The sequence below is a fragment of the Piliocolobus tephrosceles genome, chromosome 17, assembly GCF_002776525.5.
Source record: "Piliocolobus tephrosceles isolate RC106 chromosome 17, ASM277652v3, whole genome shotgun sequence".
Lineage (NCBI taxonomy): Eukaryota > Metazoa > Chordata > Mammalia > Primates > Cercopithecidae > Piliocolobus > Piliocolobus tephrosceles.
The window spans coordinates 24,439,505-24,460,740 of record NC_045450.1 but is presented as its reverse complement, the minus strand read 5'-3'; the positions used below and the strand labels follow the sequence as shown (position 1 = coordinate 24,460,740).

General features: G+C 43.3%; 1 protein-coding gene and 1 pseudogene across 1 annotated transcript in view; one reads left to right on the top strand and one right to left on the bottom strand.

The window, feature by feature from the left end:
- HS3ST4 (heparan sulfate-glucosamine 3-sulfotransferase 4) overlaps positions 1-21,236 on the bottom strand; it is a 450,424-nt gene that overhangs the window by 69,977 nt on the left and 359,211 nt on the right. The window lies entirely within an intron of this gene.
- On the top strand, positions 3,740-4,097 carry LOC111526903 (annotated as a pseudogene).

Sequence of the window (21,236 nt, the reverse complement as noted above, 5' to 3'; positions counted from 1 at the left end):
ACTGAACGGGGAACAGATTAAAACTTTTCGCCTTTGTTCATTTCTTATGTAGAATGTTTCATTTCCTATGTAGAATGTTTCATTTCCTCAAATAACAGATAGTACAAAATGATGCAGTGATAATAGTCTTGCTCTCAAGAACATCATTAAAATGTTCCATCTCTCTTGCAAGAGAATACTGTTCCTCCCACCTCTTTACAAATTCCTTTTTAAAAATTTTGGGCCAAGAAAAATAAGTTTTATATGATAGACATGTAGGACTTCCTTTATGTAATAATTAGCTCACACCCCTTGTATTGTTTGTAAAAACTCTTAACCATCTCTGCTTTTACCCCACATACAGGTGTTCATGTCCTAAGCAAATCACTTACAAAGCAAGTCTCCTGTTGAGTTGTCTTACTCGTGCCTTGCATTTTAGGGTTCATAGTGAAGACTAGTCTTCTTTATGAGATTGTAAAGATATGGCATATCATACAATGGGCAGCTGCATAGATCTCACGTCCACCTCTTTTGAGTAACATAATGTCATAAAAATGGACAGACATGTGCCTTATTAATGTATATGTGATGTGCAATTATTTTGTCGTCCTGTTTTGCTCTTTTCTATCACAACTAAGAAGCCAGTGCAAGGTTTTGGAACTTGATCTCTAATTTTCCTCTATCTGAACTTCTCCATCTAGACTGTCAGTAGTCTAAGGTGTGATTCACTTCTTACTTATACTCAATCTCCTGTGACTAGGCTGGTGTAGAGAGGCTTAGAAACTAAGAACTCTCAATAAATGTTGAAATTCATAAGAATCATTTTGCCTCCGCTCCCTCTTTATCTCTTACTTTGTGGTTTACTCTATGTTGACTGTCCAACCTTACTGGACCATATTTTATTTTCATCTTTTTTTTTTTTACTTTTATTTTGAGTTCAGGGGTACAAGTGCAGGTTTGTTACAAAGGTAAATATATGTCATGCAGGTCTGTTGTACAGATTATTTCATCACCCATTTATTAAGCCCAGTACCCATTAGTCATTTTTCCTTATCCTCTCCCTCCTCCCACCCTCCAGACGCTGAAAGACCCCAGTGTGTGTCATTCGTCTGTATGTGTCCATATGTTTTCATCATTTAGCTCCCACTTATGAGTGAGAACATGTGGTATTTGGTTTTCTGTCCCGTGTTAGTTTGCCAGTGATAATGGCCTATAGCTCCATCCAAGTCTCGGCAAAGGACATGACCTCATTCTTTTATATGGCTGCATAGTATTCTATGGTGTATATGTACCAAATTTTCTTTATGCAGTCTATCATTGATGGGCATTCAGGTTGATTCCGTGTCTTTGCTATTGTGAATAGTGCTGCAATGAATATATGCCTGCTTGTGTCTTTATAATAGTATGTTTTATGTTCCTTTGGGTATATACCCAGCAATGGGATTGTTGGGTCAAATGGTATTTTTGCCTTTAGGTCTTTGAAGAATCATATGAATAAAAGCTCAACATCACTGATCATTAAGAAATGTAAATCAAAGCCACAATGAGATACCATCTGGAATGTATTTTAATTCAACCTCAAATTCACTTTACTGGTGATCATGGTATGAACAGCCACATAATTAAGACTACAACCCTGCTGGACATGGCAGCTCACGCCTGTAATCCCAACACTTTGGGAGGCTGCAGCAGGCGAATCACCTGAGGTTGGGAGTTCGAAATCAACCTGACAAATATGGGAAATCTCATCTCCAATAAAAATACAAAATCAGCCTGGTGTGGTGGCGCATGCCTGTGATCTCAGCTACAGGGGAGGCTGAGGCAGGAGAATCACTTGAACCTGGGAGGCGGAGGTTGCAGTGAGCCAAGATCACGCCATTGCACTTCAGCCTGGGCAACCAGAGCGAAACTCCATCTAAAAAAAAAAAAAAAAAAAAAGACTACAATTCTAGCTCCTGCCTCTGCTTCTAGGCCTTCCCAGTCCTGGCCTACACCATAAATGCTATCTGAACTACTCTGGCTGACTTCAAGTTTCTCCTTAATCTGGTCCTATGTACCCTGTGTTTTTCTCACCGGTCCCTAAATCTTCCGTGACATCTACGTGCTTCACTGTGGCTTCTGCACGAGGCTCAGTCCTCCCTCTGGGACTTTGCTGGTGGTCTACCCCACACCTAGCAAGCCTCCCTTCTGCCCTCTGTACCCTAAGCACCTTGCTAAACATTAAGACAGCATTGGAAACTTTTTTTTTTTTTGGATAGGGATTAAAGGTAACTAACATTTAAAAACCAAGTTTAGTTTAAAAGATTTCCATCATCTCTTGCAAGGGTGGAATATTTGGCTACACTGGGCATTCCCTCCCATGTGACATCTATTGGAGAGAGATGAACAATGGCTGCTTTCTTAAAGAGGGTCTGTGCTGTCTGGCTCACGATAGTCCCGGCCACGCAGACAGCACATATGTGGACAATGGCCCCATTTACTCGTTTATGTTACCTACCTAGCTTCTTTTTTTTTTTTTTTTGAGACGGAGTCTCGCTCTGTCCCCCAGGCTGGAGTGCAGTGGCCGGATCTCAGCTCACTGCAAGCTCCACCTCCCGGGTTCACGCCATTCTCCTGCCTCAGCCTACCGGAGTAGCAGGGACTACAGGCGCCCGCTACCTCGCCCGGCTAGTTTTTGTATTTTTTTAGTAGAGACGGGGTTTCACCGTGTTAGCCAGGATGGTCTCGATCTCCTGACCTCGTGATCCGCCCGTCTCGGCCTCCCAAAGTGCTTGGATTACAGGCTTGAGCCACCGCGCCCGGCCTACCTAGCTTCTTATATATTTTAGTCGTGAACCTAATCGACTCCCTAAGATCTAATTTAAGGCCATTTCCTCGAGAAAGTGGATCCTGACAGTGTTTTAGTTGTCTCCCTGAGGGAGTAGAGGATGTTAATTATCAACATGAATGTCCTAATTTACTGGAGTTTACTAGTTACCACGGCTTTGTGGCATCTGGAGGTTCATCCAAACAACACTCTGTGTCCCCAGCCCATGCAATCAGCTGGGATGTTCCACACAAGAGAAAGGTTGTATCAGATGCCCTTTAACATGCTTGCCAACTCAGCTTAATATGGTTCTGTGAGCATCTCCCCTACCCATTTTCTTTCTTTCTTTTTTTAAGAGACAGGGTCTTCCTCTGTCACCCAGGCTGGAGTGCAGTGGTGCAAACATAGCACACTGCAGCCTCAAACTCCTGGGCTCAAGCACTCCTCCCACCAAACCTCCCAAGTAGCTAGGACTATAGGTGTGCACCACCACACCTAGCTGATTTTTAATGATTTTTTGTTTCGTTTTGTTTTTTCAGTAGAGACAAGGTCTTACTATGTTGCCCAGGCTGGCCTCAAGCTTCTGGCTTCAAGTGATTCTCTCACCTCAGCCTCCCAAAGTGCTGGGATTACAGGTGTAAACTATCGTGCCCAGACTCATTTTCTCCTTATCACACATCCATGACAAGGCTGAGCATGGTCTCATTAGCTGAAAACGGATAGGACAGACAGGGAACAGACAGAGGCTGTAATTCAACCAATGGAAGGGGTTGGGGAAGATGCTGGAGATGATAGAAATGCTTAGATCCAGCTCTGGGTTACAAGAGAAAGTCAGACTTTCCCAGGAACTCTGGGAAGTATGGAGAGATTCATGCAATGAGCTCAGCACAGGACACCAGAGTGTCCTGGCATCAGCAGCATGAGAGCAAAGTATGAGCCTCGATAGCAGGAATCATGGCAGGGGAAGCATTTAGAAAGTTCATTCTGCTCTTTGACCAAGTATTGGTTAAAAGGAAAGCAGTTGAAACTGTAACCAAAGGAGGCATATGCTTCCAGAAATATCTCATGAAAAAATATTGCAAGCAACAGAAGTAGCTGTTGGATCGGGCTCTAAAGTGAAGGTTGAAGAGATTCAAACAGTTAGCATGAAAGTTGGTGATAAAGTTCTTCTCCAACTTTGGTGCCAGAATACGCAGTGAAAGTTGGAGATAAAGTTCTTCTCCCAGAAGATGCAGGCACCAAAGTGGTGCTAGGTGACAGGAATTATTTCTTATTTAGAGATGGTGACATTCTTGGGAAGTATGTAGACTAAAATAGATCACTATTGAAATCAACATGAGCTCGTGCATTCCACTGAAGTTCTGAAATCTTTCATCATGTAAATAATTTTCATGCCTCCCTTTTATAATAAATGAATTATATCTAAACTTAAAAAACAAAACAAAAAAACAAAAACAAAAAAAACTATACCAATAGTCCATGATGCATGGCAATGAAGATGATTCCAAAACAGAGGAAGGTGGGCAAGGATGCAGGCATCGGGCCAAGGTTCAGGTACAATTGTTTCATCCCTGGGATCAAAAATTGATGAGTAAGGCAAAGTAGGTCCTCATTTGATTGACAGCACCCAATGTGTTATCATGGCAGAAATCTTGGTGAGAAGAACAGGCAAGACTCCCACTGATTAAAGTTTAATGTGCCCCAATCATGTTGCCAAGCACTGTTGACAAAGTTGTGACTACCCCATTTTATAGATGAGAAGACTAAGGCCCAGAGGACATTAAACAGCACATCAGAACTGGATCCAAGAGTTGAACCAGCTCTGTGTCTGATTCCAAAGTGTCTTTCTCTAAACGCTTTGAGTTGGAAGAAACTGGGTTGAATTCGGACTTGGGGAATGCAGCCCTGAGACAGAAATTTAATGGCTGAATAATGGGCATGTGCTGTTTTACCCACTCAAAGCTCATTCATCTTTTTCTCCATTTTTAGCCCACATACTTCAGGTAGAACTCCATCAGCAACTCCAGATGGTGGAACACATGATGTAACCTAGCTAGAATATTTCACCTCCCTGGCCACAGAATGATTCATTTCAGGATGAGCACATGACCTGAATCAGTCCAACTAGGGTGAATAGCTTGACCTTTATAGGAGCCACTAGGAGAAAACAAAAACAAAAATGAAAAAAGCAAGCTTCTTTTCCCTTTCCCCTATGGAACTTGAATAGGAGAATTTGAAGATACAGTTGCTGGTTCCATCTTGCCACCGTGAGATTCTATCTGGTCAGAGAATGAAGTCAACACAGATATCTGAGCCCTGAGATTAATAAAGAAAAAGAAACTGATAAACAAAGCCTGATGACGTCATGTGAGCCCCTGAGTCAAGCTACACTTAGAGATGGAATAACTTATCCTTTTCATATTCCTGAGTTAAGAAACTCCCAGCCACTTAGACTAGTTTGGTTAGGTTTTACGTCACTTCCAATAAAAGTCCTACATTAATTCTGGACAAAGAGTAAACTCAAAAGTAGGCCAAGTTCCAAAATTTCTGGCCAAGATTCTTAAATCTACCCCACTCCTGATCATAATTGTTCCTGGTGCTCATGTGTAGCCAAGATGGTGGTAGGGGTCAAGGAGAGTTTGAAGAAAGAAGAGATGTGGAGACTTGGAACTTGGTAATCCTGGCTATTCTCTGCCATGACTAACACTGCACTGTAAGCCAGGACCACGCCATTCAGCAATAAGTACATGCTGTATAATGAGCAATCTCCTGTTAAAGGAAGACAACGTGTTTTCCACAGTCATGCTCGACTAATTTATTAGTGCTTTTTGAGATGGCAAAGAGGCATCTGGCTAAAGTAGTCTGTGGAAATGATTTAATTAGATTGAGAAAAAAAATAAGAAAAAAAGATAAGAGGAACTTTGACAAGTTTCTACATCAAACGCTGTTCAAAACACTGCATCACCATGGGGTTGGGACATGTGTGCATTTTGCCATGAATTTGCTCAGAAACCGGTAATAGAGAAGAAATAAACAAGCCCTTTAGAAGATGGGAACTGGTAATAAGTGAGACTCTTCAAAGATTAAAGACAGCATTTGTCTTACTAAACATCTTTATAAAATACTGAGGATTTACTGTAAAGTAAAAAACCTCAATATGTGGATAACAGTTGAATTCTTCCCGTTAGTGAGAAGCCAGAGGAATTGGAATCCTCAGCCAATCAGTAATTAATGACTGAGGAGTTAATTACAAAATCCCAGCCAATCAATTGCAGGGTGGTACTTGAAATGCTGTGGGCATTTCTAGACCGAAGAAAACTAGAAATTGCTGCTTTATGCCTCAGTATGGTGTCTGGGAGAACACCGAACACATATGAGGTGCTCAATCATTATAAAAGTTTTTATACCAGATTTCAGATGACCTTGGCTATCTCCCACCTGAATGGGTGATTGCAGAACTATGCTGAGAAACAGTCCCAATCCCTGTCACAGCTAAGTGTCAGTGCAAAGATTTATGAGCAATGTCTGCTATGGAAAAACAAGCAGACGGCAATGAAAAGATGACGAGTATCTGAAGACTGTAAAATGTTGAGCTGTTGGATAGCAGGAAGCAAGGAAGTCAGACAGCAGTGTACTTCAGCAACTCAGTGGCCACCAGCAAGTCCCTGGAGCAAGGGAGTAAGACGAGCTGGTGCAGAGTTGAAGTTAATCTGGTGGCAAAGCTTTGAATGAACGTATCCTTGCTGTTCATCCTACTTTACCAGCTGTGGACATCCCAAAGACTCCAGTAAAAGGACAACACAGGTCAAGCTCGAATGACTGCACCTGCTTCCTGGGGCTCCTGAGTCCTCTCATATCTTAGGAAGCTTGAGCAGTCATCTAATCTTTCTTCCGGGCAGGGCTGGGTTTCTCTGATTTGACCATAAGGAAACTTCCAATGCACAGACTCAGGGTTCTGACAACAATCAAAACAATCACAAGTAAAAATAATAGTAATAGGCCCGGCATGGTGGCTCACGCCTGTAATCCCAGCACTTTGGGAGGCCAAGGTGGGCGGATCATGAGGTCAGGAGTTTCAGACCAGCCTGGCCAACGTAGTGAAACCCTGTCTCTACTAAAAATACAAAAACATTAGCTGGGCATGGTAGCAGGCGCCTGTAACCCCAGCTACTCGGGAGGCTGAGGTAAGAGAATTGCTTGAACCCAGGAGGCGGAGGTTGCAGCGAGCCAAGATTGTGCCACTGCATGCCAGCCTGGGCGACAGTGCAAGACTCTGTCTCAAAAAAATAAAAATAAAATAATAATAGTAATAATAATACTGGAGCATTTGAAAGACATTAAAATGTGTTCACCTTCCTGGCGTAACCCATTTAATCCTGTCAAAATCCCAGTGAGGTATCATGATCATGATCTTCACAGATAAGGCTAAGAGGGTTTCTGTGTTCCGCCTGCTTCACACAGTCAGAGGAGGATGGAGATGGAAACCTGGCAACTATTAGTCATGCTGTTCAATCAATGAATTAATGAATGACGCGATTAATTAATTTGGGTTTTCTCACCCAAGTTTTCGTACCATGCCTATTTTTCCAGTATAGGTAGCTAAAGGATCCTCTCCGCTTTACTTTATTTCATTCTTCGGCATAAAAGATAATGTTTTGTGAAAATGGTTTTGCCTTTTCTGGCTTGGTTATTTTCTGTAAGCAAATCAGAGATCACACTCTGTGATCAATATTCAAGAAAAAGAGAGTGAGACAAGGAGAGAGGAGGGGAGGGAACAAGAGCGAGAAGGCGGACAAGGGGAGGGAAAGAAAGGAGGAAGGAAAAAGCCCAAATACAGCCCCACCTCATTTGCCTTCCTGAACCCCTGGACCTGCCACTCTGACAAGGCCTCTCCCTCGACTCCGCTCTGCCATGGCCTTTTCCCAGGTCCCAGCTTCTGCCTATGTCTCATTCTTTGAACCTGAGGCTTAGGATCGCTTCTTTGGGTTTCTCTGCTTGATCACACTTGAACTCATCTTTTGAATCACATTCTTTCCACCTACCTTGGCAAGGTGTGACCCTCAGGCTTCCCACCTCAGTCCAAGGCTTCAAAGCCAGAACCCACCTTCCTCCCAACCCCCAGGTTGGAAGTGCGACAACGAATGGGGCCAAGAAAATCATCCTCCCTTGAGAGTCACTTATTTGAACTGATCGTCAGACAACCAGGAGCCAATTCAGCAGTTCCGCTTCTAGGACCTCACCCATTCCCTTTCCCTCTCTAGGCCTGTTTCCCTATCTGCAACAGAAAGGGATTGAGTCAGGTGTTCTGACGGTGCTTCCAAAGCCAAGATTCCAGAATATCTGCTTCCCTGTGGAACAAAGTAGAGGCAAAGGATACAACAGAACCAATTTCTAGCTCAGTAGATTCGCCTCTGCCCTGGGGAGTGAGAGGGTGCAGCGGAAATTCAGCAGTTCTTCAGCACTGGCCCAAGACATGATGGACAGGGAAGAATCCTGTAATCATGAGGCAGGAGAGAACACAATCCATTAAGACCTTTTAGCCACAGCCTCCACAGAGCCGTTCACCTCCTGCTGTGCCTGTGAGCCATGTCACCCCCAGTGTTCTCAGCCAAGGAGCTCTCTCCTGCTGGCCTCTTTAGCTCACTCGGGTTGCTGCCCTGCCCCAAAGCCCACATTTAAGTCAACCAAAAAGCCTGCAGGAAGAAATGCAATCTAAAAATATTAACATCACTTTGGGACCTGATTTCTTTTTCTTCTTTTGACAAATGGAAAATCCCCAGGGGTTGTTCTAAGCTGATGCCCAGATACTGCACAAATAACAGGCAATGGTGCAGCCCCTGGCTCAGCCCCTTTCTCCAACAGATGAGGAAATTAAATTTCAGAAAGGTTTGGTCACTTGCTAGGAATCACACAGCCACAATTACCTAGCTCAGAGAACATGTATAATGCAAAGCTCTAATGGGGCTGTTTTCCTTGTAACAACTTGTGTTGCCTCCCAGTTGGCACCATTCAATCTGACTACTCCATCAGGACCTGATTAAATCTCAGAGAGGACTTCTCAGACTGCCATCAAACTCGATTTTAATTCTCTCTCACGTTTTCTGAGAAGGACTGTGGCCTTCTACCTGGCCCCAGTGAGATGTTTTCTGAAACTCCTGTAATACACTTCACAGTAAGATGGAGGCTTTACCTGGCCCAGACCTGTATCTCTCTTCTTCACACAGACAGATGCAGGTTCAGCTCTACCTGCATGACCACCACAAAGGCAAGGAAAAGGAATGCTTGGCAAGAAATGCACTAGCTCACTTCTTTAGTTATCTTTTGAGACGGAGCCTCACTTTGTCGCCAGGCTGGAGTGCAGTGGAGCTATCTCGGCTCACTGCAACCTCCACCTCCCAGGTTCAAGCAATTCTCCTGCCTCAGCCTCCTGAGTAGCTGGGACTACACGTGCATGCCACCACACTCAGCTAATTTTTGTATTTTTAGTAGAGACGGAGTTTCGCCATGTTGGCCAGGATGGTCTTGATCTCTTGACCTCATGATCTGCCCACCTCGGCCTCCCAAAGTGCTGAGATTACAGGCATGAGCCACCGCACCCAGCCTGCACCAGCTTTTAGAGTGATACATGTCACTTCTTCCTACGTGTCTTTGGTCAAAACAAGTCATATGGCCACACCTGAGTTTCAGTATGTGGGGATGATCCTACCATGTGCCCTGGGCAAGAGAACCAAGTACCTGTGAAAGACCCTACCTTTGACCACAGAAAGGTGTTTGCTCTCCTCTTTAGCAGAGAGTCTTGGATGAGCTTAGATAAGTTACCCAACCTCCCTGAGCCTTAGTTTTCCCACCTATCAAGTGCGGGTTGAGTACCCCTTATCCGAAATGCTTGCGACCAGAAATGTTTCTGATTTTGGATATTTTCAAATTTTGGAATATTTGCTTCACGTACTTACTGGCTCAGCATCCTAAATCCGAAAATCCAAAATCCAAAAATGCTCCAATGAGCACTTCCTTTGAGCATCACGTTGACACTCAGAGTTCCAGATTTGGGGGCATTTGGGAGTTTGAATTTGGGGATTTGGAATGCTCAACCTGGACCAATTTTATAAGGTCACAGTGAAGATTAAATATGAAAATACAATGTGAACTACTCCACAAAGTATACCTATCCAATTATAAATATGTATACATTTTATAATACTAATAATGATACAGATGTTGAACTTGTCATTGCTAGGATATTTACATAACAGAGAATGCTGAGCTGAGGATAGGTTGATCTGCATTATCATGAAAATTTTTTAAAAACAACAGATCAATAAACATCTATGTGTCATGGTTCATTATTGTGGGAAACACAATGATGTCCTTTGTGATTTTTTAGGAGGTTGGGAGCAGGGCAGTGGCAGGGAGAAACTCTGTCTACTGTGTAAGAGGCCACTAATAGCACCCACCAGTGTGCACACATTAGGTAAAGATCAGTCAGAAATATCCACCTCACACTAGAGGAAAGAGCACTGTCTAAGCACACAGGTTTGCTGTCTTGCAATGGCTCTCAGAGCACTTCTGTGCCCCCCGCTCCTGACTATGGATGGGTGGAACCCACAGCCACAATCCCAATCCTCAGCTCAGAGACTCTCTTGAAACTCTGGACTCTGATGGGGTAATTACCACCAAAACAATGACCTGGTGCTGACCCACTCCAGTACCCAGTTCTTATCTTCCCATTTCATTCTGCTGAAGATAGCCATTCTTCTTGCACCAATGGTTTTCTGACCAATAGTTCTCAACAACTTCCAACCTGGTCTACTGGCCACTGGTTCTGACCGTGAACCACTTACTTCCCTGGCCCCTTGATAGAAATTGAGAAGGATTCATGGGAAACAGATGTTTAGCTCTTGCCTTGTTAGGTAAACTGAGTCAATTGGGAGGAGAAGTTAATTTGAATGGAGGAGAGTTGGCTTCCTTGTGAAAAACAAGGAATCTTAATGCATTCTTCTCTCTCTCTCTCTGTTTCTCTCTCTCTTTCTCATGTAAATGAGGATACATTATGATGTAAATCCAGCTGGTCAAGTATGGTGTTGTGTTTATACCCTGAGGAGATTGTTATTAAATGCCCAGTGAGCCTGAACCATGTAGACAGACAAGCCAGGTCATTGAGAACCCTTGGCCCAAACTGCAAAGCTTCACTGCCCAAATGAATCAAATCCATCAGGGGGTTAGCACACCACTTCTTTCTGGTCAATGTATATTCAGCCAAGGTGAGCTACAATATATCAGCATATCATTCATCCCAAAAACACTTAAGAGGAGAGGAAAGAAAGTAGAGCTTCCATATGCACCCACATGCAATGGTTCTACAGAGTAGAAGGCATTTAGTCAGGGGATAGGGACTAGGTTTACTGGATTTGAGGATTTTAAAATAAGAAGTCTGAGGATTATTATGTGGGAAACTTCTCTTCAAAACTAAGGGTTGGTGGGTATCGCTAGCCTTAGCTAGATTAGTGAGTAACACCCAGAGCTATGCTACCGCCATAATTCCAGCAGCAGGTGCATGTGGCGTCTTCCCTGATAGCCCCTGGGCCCACCAAGTCATTGTGCCCCTCAGTTCCCAGCCACCGTGACCCAAAAAGAGTGTCAGAAGTTCCCCAACTAGTGCCCAGATTTTCCTACTTATGATCATTGCTTGAGTTCCTGCTGTGAGCTAGGCAAAGTAAAGTACTTTACAAATATCATCTCTTTTATCCTCCTAGCTGAAAACTGAACCTCATAAAGGCTATAGCACTTAGCCACAGCCACACATCTTCTCAATGCCAGAGTTGAGGTTTGGGGCTGAGCCAGTCTAACTTCAAATCCTGTGCCTTCCTCTCTGACTTCAGCAGGCTGCCTCCCTGTTGAGAGCCCTGACCCTCTCTCATGAATGATTCACATTAAAGAGCAATTTGGGATGATAGAAAAAAAAAAAAAAAACCAACTTATCAAATTTAAGAAAAGATAATGGTGATCTGGCCGTGCTGGGTAACTCTGAATTTAATGTCATAAGAACAAAATAGAACAATCAGATCTAATTTTTGTCAGTTCCCCATAGAACATCTAGTCCAGCGCTTGGAAATGCCCATGACTTCAGAGGCCAGTAAAGAGATAGCAAGGAGTCAAGATTCTCTGCTGAAGAGAAGCGAAAATACCTTTCTGTGGTCAAAGGTAGGTAAAGAGCAATCGGAAACATCCAACTGACACTAGAGAAAAGAGCACTGTCTAAACACACAGCTTTGCTGCCTTGCGATGGCTCCCAGAACACCTCTGTGCCCCCTGCTCCTGACTATGAGTTGGTGGAACCCATAGCCACAATCCCAGTCCTCAGCTCAGAGACTCTCTTGAAACTTTGGACTCTGATGGGGCAATTACCACAAAAACAATGTCCTGGTGCTGACCCACCTGACCCACTCCAGCACCCAGTTCTTATCTTCCCATTTCATTTTGCTGAATGAATGATGCAAGCCATTCCTCTTGCACCAATTGTTTTCTGACCAATAGTTCTCAAAAGCTTCCAACCTGGTCTGCTGGCCACTGGTTCTAACACTGAACCAGCTACTTCCCTGGCCCCTTGATGGAAATTGAGAAGGATTTATGGGAAACAGATGTTTAGCTCTTGCCTTGTTAGGTAAACTGAGTCAATTGGGAGGGGAAGTTAACTTGAATGGAGGAGAGTTGGCTTCCTTGTGAAAAACAAGGAATCTTAATGCATTATTTTTCTTCTTCTTCTTCTCTCTCTCTCTCTTTCTCATGGAAGTGAGGATACATTATGATGCAAATCCAGCCGGTCAGGTATGGTGTTGTGTTTATATCCTGAGGAGATACCCTTCACAAATATTTGTTTCTCTTGCCCAGGGCACCTAGTAGGATTGTCTCCATCTACTAAATCTCAGGCACGGCCATATGACCTGCTTTGACAAATGACATGTAGGAGGAAGTGATGTTTGTCACTCTAAGAGCAGGTGCATTTCCTGCCAAGCTTTCCTTTTCCTTGTCTTTGTGGTGGTAGAAGTCTGTGTTATAAGGGATTCTCCCCTGGCATAGATCCCTGAATGCCTCTGTGGAGTAGTACACTTCTGCTGTCACATGATAGGTATGTTTTATGAGTGAGAAATTATTTAAATTACGGAGATTTTTGTGGCATTGCTTACTGCAACAGCCACAAAATGGTGGTATTGTTACACTTGCATTAGACATCCATAGTAAATAGTAATACAAGTAATGAATAAATAAGAAAATAAATAACTCTGTTGTATTATATATATACACATATATACACATATATATGTGTGTGTATATATGTAAATTACATATACATGTTAGAGTCTGTTTTGAAGTTTCCAGGCAAGTTAATTGGGTCCAGAGTGGTGAATATTTGACCAGTGTCGTGCACAGGAACATACATGAAAGTCCCAAACCAAAAATCAAGATCTCCTTGTCCCCAGATGATCAGAACCACACTTCCTGAAGTCTTAAATTCGGTCTTCCTGAGAAAGAACAATCCCCTTCATTCTGAACTTCATTCTGAAATTCTCCATCAGGATGTTATACACATCATCATAGGATATGCTTTTTTTCCTGAGACCTTATTGTTTAAATCTTCTAGATGTCGCTGTTTATTTTTCTCTGTGTGATGTTTTTAGGACATTTGAGGTGCATGCTAAATAATAATTGTAGCAAGTATTAACATTAATTAGTTTTTCCAAGTGCTGTGATAAGCATTTAAAATGACTTATCTCACTTACTTCTTGTAAATTTGGAGACCCTAGACTTCCACCTGCTCTCACAGATCATTACAGAAAGACCACATGGTCATCATGGATTGTTGAGGGGAGCGTCTTATGCATCAGGATTTACATGCAGATGGCAGAGCTGAAAGGGTCTGGGGAGAATATCTTTTACAACTGGGAACTCTGAAGTTTAGACAGAGGAAGGGGCTTGCCTAAGGTAACACAGCAACCTAGAGACCCAGGACTGACATTAGGTGTCCTGTCCTACGGTTCCACTTCACTTTTTCCAATAAACTTCATGGAATTGTCTGAAGACAGCCAGCAACATATGTTATGTACGATGAACAGTGTTAAAGAAGCTAGACAAAGCAGACATTTAGTAAATTGGAAGTCCCCACCTTAAACCAGGAATAATCTGCAGAGATGAAGGTCCCCACATGAGAGCAAAGAAGCACAGAGAGCAAAAAGGAGCACAGAAATATATCCCAGCTCAGAGTCAAAGGAGCATGAGACCTGGTGAGGACAGATTCGGGCAAAGCCCTTGGCTCCCTTAAGATTCTCTGCTATGAGGCAGATTCCTAGGAGAAAAGACATCTTCATTTAGCATGTATACACGGGAGTCAGGTGTGGTATCTCACACCTGTAATCCCAGCACTTTGGGAGGCTGAGGCAGGCGGATCACTTGAGGTCAAGAGTTGAAGACCTGGCCAACATGGTGAAACCCCGTCTCTACTAAAAATACAAAAATGAGCCAGGTGGGGTGGTGGGGAGCTCTCGTAATCCCAGCTACTCAGGAGGCTGAGGCAGGAGAATCACTCCAACCCAGGAGGCAGAGGTTGCAGTGAGCCAAAATCGTGGCACTGCAGTCCAGCCTGGGTGACAGAATGAGACTCTGTTGCAAAGGAAAATAATAATAATTAAAAAGTAATAAGAATAACTTTTTTACATTGGAGTATTCAGAATGAAGACTCAAAGACACAGAAGAAGTTGTCCATTTTCATGCTTAGATTCAACAAAGGGTAGACAACTGAGTAGAAATAGGATTGGACATAAAGGGTCCAGTGGAACGCCAACAGACTGAGTGGGGACAGGCAGCAAGGCCTCTCTGTCTAGATTTTTCTTGGCCTCTCTGAGCAGTGTTCCTTCCTTGTGAGTGTGGGACACGACCCTCTCTGGAATGGGAGTCTTATGATCTATAGTCAATGTAAGTCAGATCATTTCTCTATGGCCAGTACTTCACCCAGCAGGTCAGAATATTATTTTTAGATTTCATGGTTGGCTTTAGGAAAGAGAGGTTCTGGTTTCTATGAACTGCCTTGGGGAAAAGGACGGAAGGAAGGGAAGGAGGAAGGGAGGGAGGGAAAGACAGAGGGAGGGAAGAAGGGAGGGAGGAAGGAAAGAAAGAGAGAAAGAGATGGGAGGGAAATTGAATGGAAAGAAAGGGAGGGAGGAAAAAGAAAGAGAGAAAGAAAGAAAGTGTGTGGGGTGGGAAGGAAGGAGGGAGAACAGAAAACAGAGAGGGAGGCAATAAAAGAGATTAGAGAAAGACCAAAAGAGAGGGAGGGAAGATGAGAGGAGGGAGGAGGAGGGAGAGTGAGTGGGGCCCTCCACAGCTGCATGAAATCTTTGCGGTGAACCCAGGTTCTTGACCAGAGAGACTGGAGCTCTGGTCCTAACTGTCTTATTTCTGGTCTGTGTGATCTTTGACATATTTAATATATTTAAGCCAGTTTCCCCCTGGGTAAATAAACACAATAATATTGACCTCTCAGGGTCTGTTGTGAAGATTAAAAGGGACACTTTGTGAAAAAAAAATTATTAGTTTCACTTGCCCTGTGAAGGTGGGCTTCCTGGAATCATGCTCATCTTTGTCAGGAAAGTTTGTGGGAGGAGGCTGTGTTATCTGTGTGTAGACAGCCTGAAATCTGCGTGTGGCTCTGGTAGTTGTCAGTCTCTGCTTGAGGTTTGCAGGGTAATTAAAGGCACAGTAGGCAGGTGTCATTAGCTTGTTAACCTAAAGTTTTCTCCCCACTCCCCACCCCCACAGGAAGGGAGATTGCAAATGCGTCTGGAGGAACCAAGTCTGACTTAGAGAGTTTCCTTTCAATTATTTTCCCTGGAGCCTTGCACATTTGTTGGACTCATTATTAAAACTCAGGGTCTGCATTGTATTAATCCACCACACCTCTCTGGATGAACACAGTGGGTGCCAGTCTCCTTAAACTCAATGCTGCCTAAAGGAGATCCCTGACCTCCTGTCCACGTGGTTCCCTCCATTCCAGCTCCGGGATGCAGACAGCGTTTAACATTTCCAGCTAAATTGCTCAAGTTATGCAATTAGGCCTTCTGAGTAGAAGCTCTATTTTTCACATGCTTCTGGGGGCCATCAAAGCAAGGATTCTCTGAATGGCACTTTTGAAATTCGGAATGTAAGGCTGACAGTAATAACACTGGACGCATGCCTTCACACAATTGGCAGTGCCTTCATACACCTCAGCTCATTTATCACCGGGGCAATATGCATGGGGTATGGCTTTGTCCGCTGGACGCATAAGAATGCTGAGGCTCAAGAAGCTCAAATCGCTCGGCAGAGGGTGCCTGGTTAGTGAGTGGTACGGAAGGAGTCACATGCGAGTCTTTGACCACTTCGCTGGGACCCTGTGTGTCTTAACCCACATGGTAGCTGCGGTACTTTCCACAGTGCCTGGCATATGAAATGTGCTCAGTAACTATTTATCATTCACTATTTGCTTCTGGAGAAACAATAATTCATGTCATTATCTAATTCATACCTAAGAGTATGTGGACGTTTTCAATCCTGCTTATAGAGTGAAAACAGAGGCCTATCTAATCCTACTAATTCATCTCAGCTTATGGGATGATTTCAGGGTATGAGGACTGTGACATGGTAAAATATACATATATATATGTGTGTGTGTATATATATATATATATATAGTCTTCTACCTCTTCCCTGCCATACGACTCCTAAAATTCTTAGGATCTCCAAAGTGGTGTCTTTATGTATATTAATGAGAGGACTGGTGGCTGGCAGCCCCTAGATAGCTTTAGGATGGGGCTGGTTACTGGAAAGACCAAGGCAGGATTGGAGGGTTGAACTTTCAGCCCCGCTTCCCAGTCTTCAGTGGGGAGACGGCAGAAGATTAAGTTGATCACCAAGGGACAATGATGCCTACATAATACAGCCTCCTTAAAAACCCAAAGGGCAGGGTTCAGGGGCTCATGGACAGCTGGACACGTGGAAGCTCCTGGAAGACGGTGCACCCAGGGAGGGCACGGAAACTCCTCACTCCTTCCCACACGCTTTGCCCTGAGCACCTCTTCATCTGTATCCTTTGTAACATTCTTCATAACAAACCAGTAAACCTAAGTATTCCCCCTGAGTTCTGTGAGCTGCTCCTGCAAATCATCAGACTTAAAGGAGGGGGTTGTGAGAATCCCAATTTATAGACAACCAGTTAGAGGCACAGGTAAAATGACCTGGGGCTTGAGCTCAGCCTCAAGCTGTGGAATCTGACGCTATCTCTAAGTCGAGGGTGTCAGAATGAAATTGGTGGCCGTGCAGTTGGTGTCCACTGCAGAACTGATTGCTTGCTTCGTGTGTGGGGGACAACCCACACATGGGGTCAAAGACCTCTTCTGGGTTGATCGTTGTGATGTGAAAGCAGAGGAAAAACTGTGTTTTTCCACTCAAGCACACACACACACACACACACACACACACACACACACACACACAGGCACGCATTCCCCTCCGCCCCCACCGGCAACCAGTACACATGCGCACAGGCACATCTACTCACAGCTACATCATTCTCCCGATGACTTCCCAGCAGGTCCACCACTTTCTTCCCCACTCCCCTTGCCTTCACCCACAGCAGTACTTCCCAGCCTTCTAGCTTTTCATCCCACCTTCCTAATATGTGTCATTACTTATAGGATTTATTGTATTTTTTTTCAATATTTTCTTTAACTCACTTTTTAAACACGTGACTACCTTTAGAAAATAAGGAAATAATAAGATAATAATTATTATGTCAATATCACAAGCAGAAGCCCAGAATCATTTGCCATAAATAAAAGGCAATCATAAAAATTAAATAAGATGAAACAAAAGAGTAGTCTCCAGTTTTACCTAGATAATCATTATTTCTCAAGGCTTCTTATCTCCATTTTTTCTCAATAGGGGACATTAATAAAAGGCAGAGAGGTATGAGAGACGTAGTATGATCAACTAACACATTCTCCTTAAAGAATTGCAAGAAAAATGGAAAGAGAATGACTTTCTTGCTGCGAGATTCAATGTTTTTTTATTTTTTATTTTTTAGACAGGGTCTCGCTCCGTCACCCAGGCTGGAGTGTGGTGGTGTGAACATAGCTCCCTATAGGCTTGAACTCTTGGGCTCAAGCGATCCTCCCACCTCAGCTTCCCAACTAGCTGAAACTACAGGTATGCACCACCACACCTGGCTAATTTTTTTTTTTTTAATTTTTAATAGAGATAGGGGTCTCACGGTGTTGCCCAGGCTGGTCTCAAACTCCCGGGATCCTCTCAAGGCCTAGGATCCTCTCACCTGGGCCTCCCAAAGTGCTAGGATTCCAGGCATTAACCACTGCACCAAGCTGGGATTCAATGTTGTCAAATGATGTGTCCTAGTACCACTTAAAACTGTGTCACACACACAACCACACACATATTCAGTGTTGCATGTTCCATGCAGGTAAATGGTGGCCTAGAGGAAGAATTACGTCCCAATTCCTTTAAGCAACATTCCAAGAGTTGTGCTAATATGGTTGACAGTCTATTCTGTTTCATGTTGCCACCTGGGCCTGCCATTGGCTCTAGACTATTAAAGACTGAATTGCTTCCTCCCTAACATTCATGTGTTGAAGTTTGTTCCTACATTCATTTGTTGTGATTGTATTTGGAGACACGGCCTTGAAAGTGATAATTAAGTTCAAATGAGGTCATTAGGCTATGCCCTAATTCAATCTGAACAGTGTCCTTACAGAAGAGGAAATGAAGACACAGACACCCAAAGGGAAGAGGATGGAAAGACACAAGGATAAAGCAGCCATGTAACAGCCTAGAGAAAGTTCTCAGGAAATGCCAGCCCTGCCGACACCTTCATCTTGGACTTCCAGGCTCTGTGGCACTGCCACTGCTCAGGTGGTTGCCTCACACCTGGTTGGAGCAGGAGTCATGCCTCTCCTCAAGCAATGCTCTGAGTGCCCTCATCACCAGACATTTCAAACCATGCACAAAAGTAGAATTTCCACTTTTGCCCAAATCCTGCAGTCTGTTCCGCCACTCATGGTCCATTATCACCGCCTTCTACCTGTGGCTTCTCATCATGAATTTCTTGAGTCCAAGGTTCAGATCTTACTCATATAATAGGAGTTCAGCAAATGAATCTTTGATAAGATTGAATTAAGTACAAGGAATTAAAATGAACTGACTGGAAACTGAAGGAAATGAGTAATAGCTGAGAAAACAGGGCTTTGGAGACGAGATCCCAGCTTGCATTCTGTCTCTTTCATTTACCAGCTGTGTGACTTCTTAAGCACTCTGAGCTCTCTCATCTTCTCACCTGGAAAGCAGGTTTAATAACAGCATCATTCAAGGCTGTTTTAAGAATTAAACTAGATAAGGGAGACTTCCTGAGCAAGACACCAACTGCCAAATGACTAGCTTCCCTTTCCACCAACTTCCCACTGGAATATTCATGAACATATACACACACCAATAAATGAAAGGGTGCTGCAGTCTTGGGAACAAAATAGTATTGATCGAAATCTTCTGGGCCCTCAAGGAATTTTCACTAACCAAAGAAAGAAAGAATCCCTGATGCAGAAAAATAAGGCCAGGCACTTCTGTTACAACTTCTGACTTACAGGGGCTTAGAGACGAGTACCCTGTGTCAGCCAGAGGCAGGAAGGCTTCTCCATCATGCAAGAACTCTGTTAGGAGGTGCTCATGACAACTTAGCCCTCCATTGCCCTAATTACCCAATGAGTACATCCTATGCTTATGCAGGACTACAATGCCCAGTGGTGGAACACAGCAATCACATGGATTCTCTTAAGCAGGAAAGCACAGACGCAGGTAAATCAAGGCAGCTACAGCTTTCTACTCTTTTTTTTTTTTTTTTGCAAGGAAGGAATGAAAAGGAAACATATTGTACTAGTTAACAGCACAGACTTCAGCACCAGTTTGCTTACATTTAAATTTTGACTTAGACACTTACTAGTTGTGCGATGTTGGATGAATTAGAGTGACTCATTTCTTCATCTGTCAAATGGGAATACTAAGAGTACCAATCTCAGAGGGTTACTGTGCACATTAAATGAATTTAAAAGGCTTTGGAATAGTGCCTAGCACCCCAGTAAGTATTGCGTAATGTTTACACACATACATACACACACACATACATATATTTCTCAACATGAAGCTGAGATAGGAAATTCCTCCTGAGTCTTAAAGAGCCACACTGGCTAAACATCTTCCAAGATGCCAAAAATCTGGTTCAGAGTGGTGAATCTCACTGATAGAAGAGACAGGTTCTAACAGCAATCAGAAGTGAAGTGAAGGGTCCACAAGTAAATAAAGAAGGGAAATAAAGATGAATCTACAAACACTAACATAGACAAACAGCAGAACTGAGTAAAACTTTTTCCTGGGCCGGGTACCGTGGCTCATGCCTGGAATCCTAGCACTTTGGGAGGCCGAGACAGGTGGACCGCCTGAGGTCAGGAGTTCGAGACCAGCCTGGCCAACATGGTGAAACCCCGTCTCTACTAAAAATACAAAAATCAGTTGGGCGTGGTGGTGAGCGCCTGTAATCCTAACTACTCAGGAGGCTGAGGCAGGAGAATTGCTTGAACCTGGAAGGCGGAGGTTGCAGTGAGCGGAGATCATGCCATTGCACTCCAGCCTGGGCAACAGAGTGAGACTCTGTCTCACAAAATAATAATTAATAATAATTCCTGTCCTTACATGAGAAAATATAAGCACAGCCAAAACTTGTGCAGCAAGAAAGAAGGCTATAGAAATCATAAAACACAGGTAGAACATGCCTATGGAGAAGATACTATAGGCAACAAGGGTAATTTTTTGAAAGTGAATGTTTTATGGTCTCCATAAAGTTTCAAAAATGTAATTTTGATGTAATATAAAATAAAGCTGAAATGATAAAAAAAAAAAAGACTGAAATGAATAAATAGTTGTTTGTGGTAAGCTAGATTGTAGAGAAAACAGAAATAAAATAAAGAGAGTTAAAATATGCATTAAATGTGGTCAAGGAAAAGGTCAGCTTCAACGCATAAAAACATAACCCATGTGAGAGAAGACTTGGGATGTTATAAAAGTGCAGAAAAACAGCAAACAAGATGAAAATGTTAAGAGAGATGGAAAATTCATGAAGAACAGTTGTTCTTAAAGAAGGTGTCGGACATACCAAAAAAATCAACCATCAAAGGCTTAGGAAAAGAGAGTAGTGAACAAGATAGACAGGGTGCCTACATTAGCAGAGCTCAGAATCTAATGTGGAGAATCCTGGGAATCAGGTAAAATCCACCAGTGTGGACAGTCTACACTGGTGAGCCTGCTCATTTTCCGCCTTCTTATGTACTGCAAGTTCTAGCGCTACATTCAACTAAATTAGTAT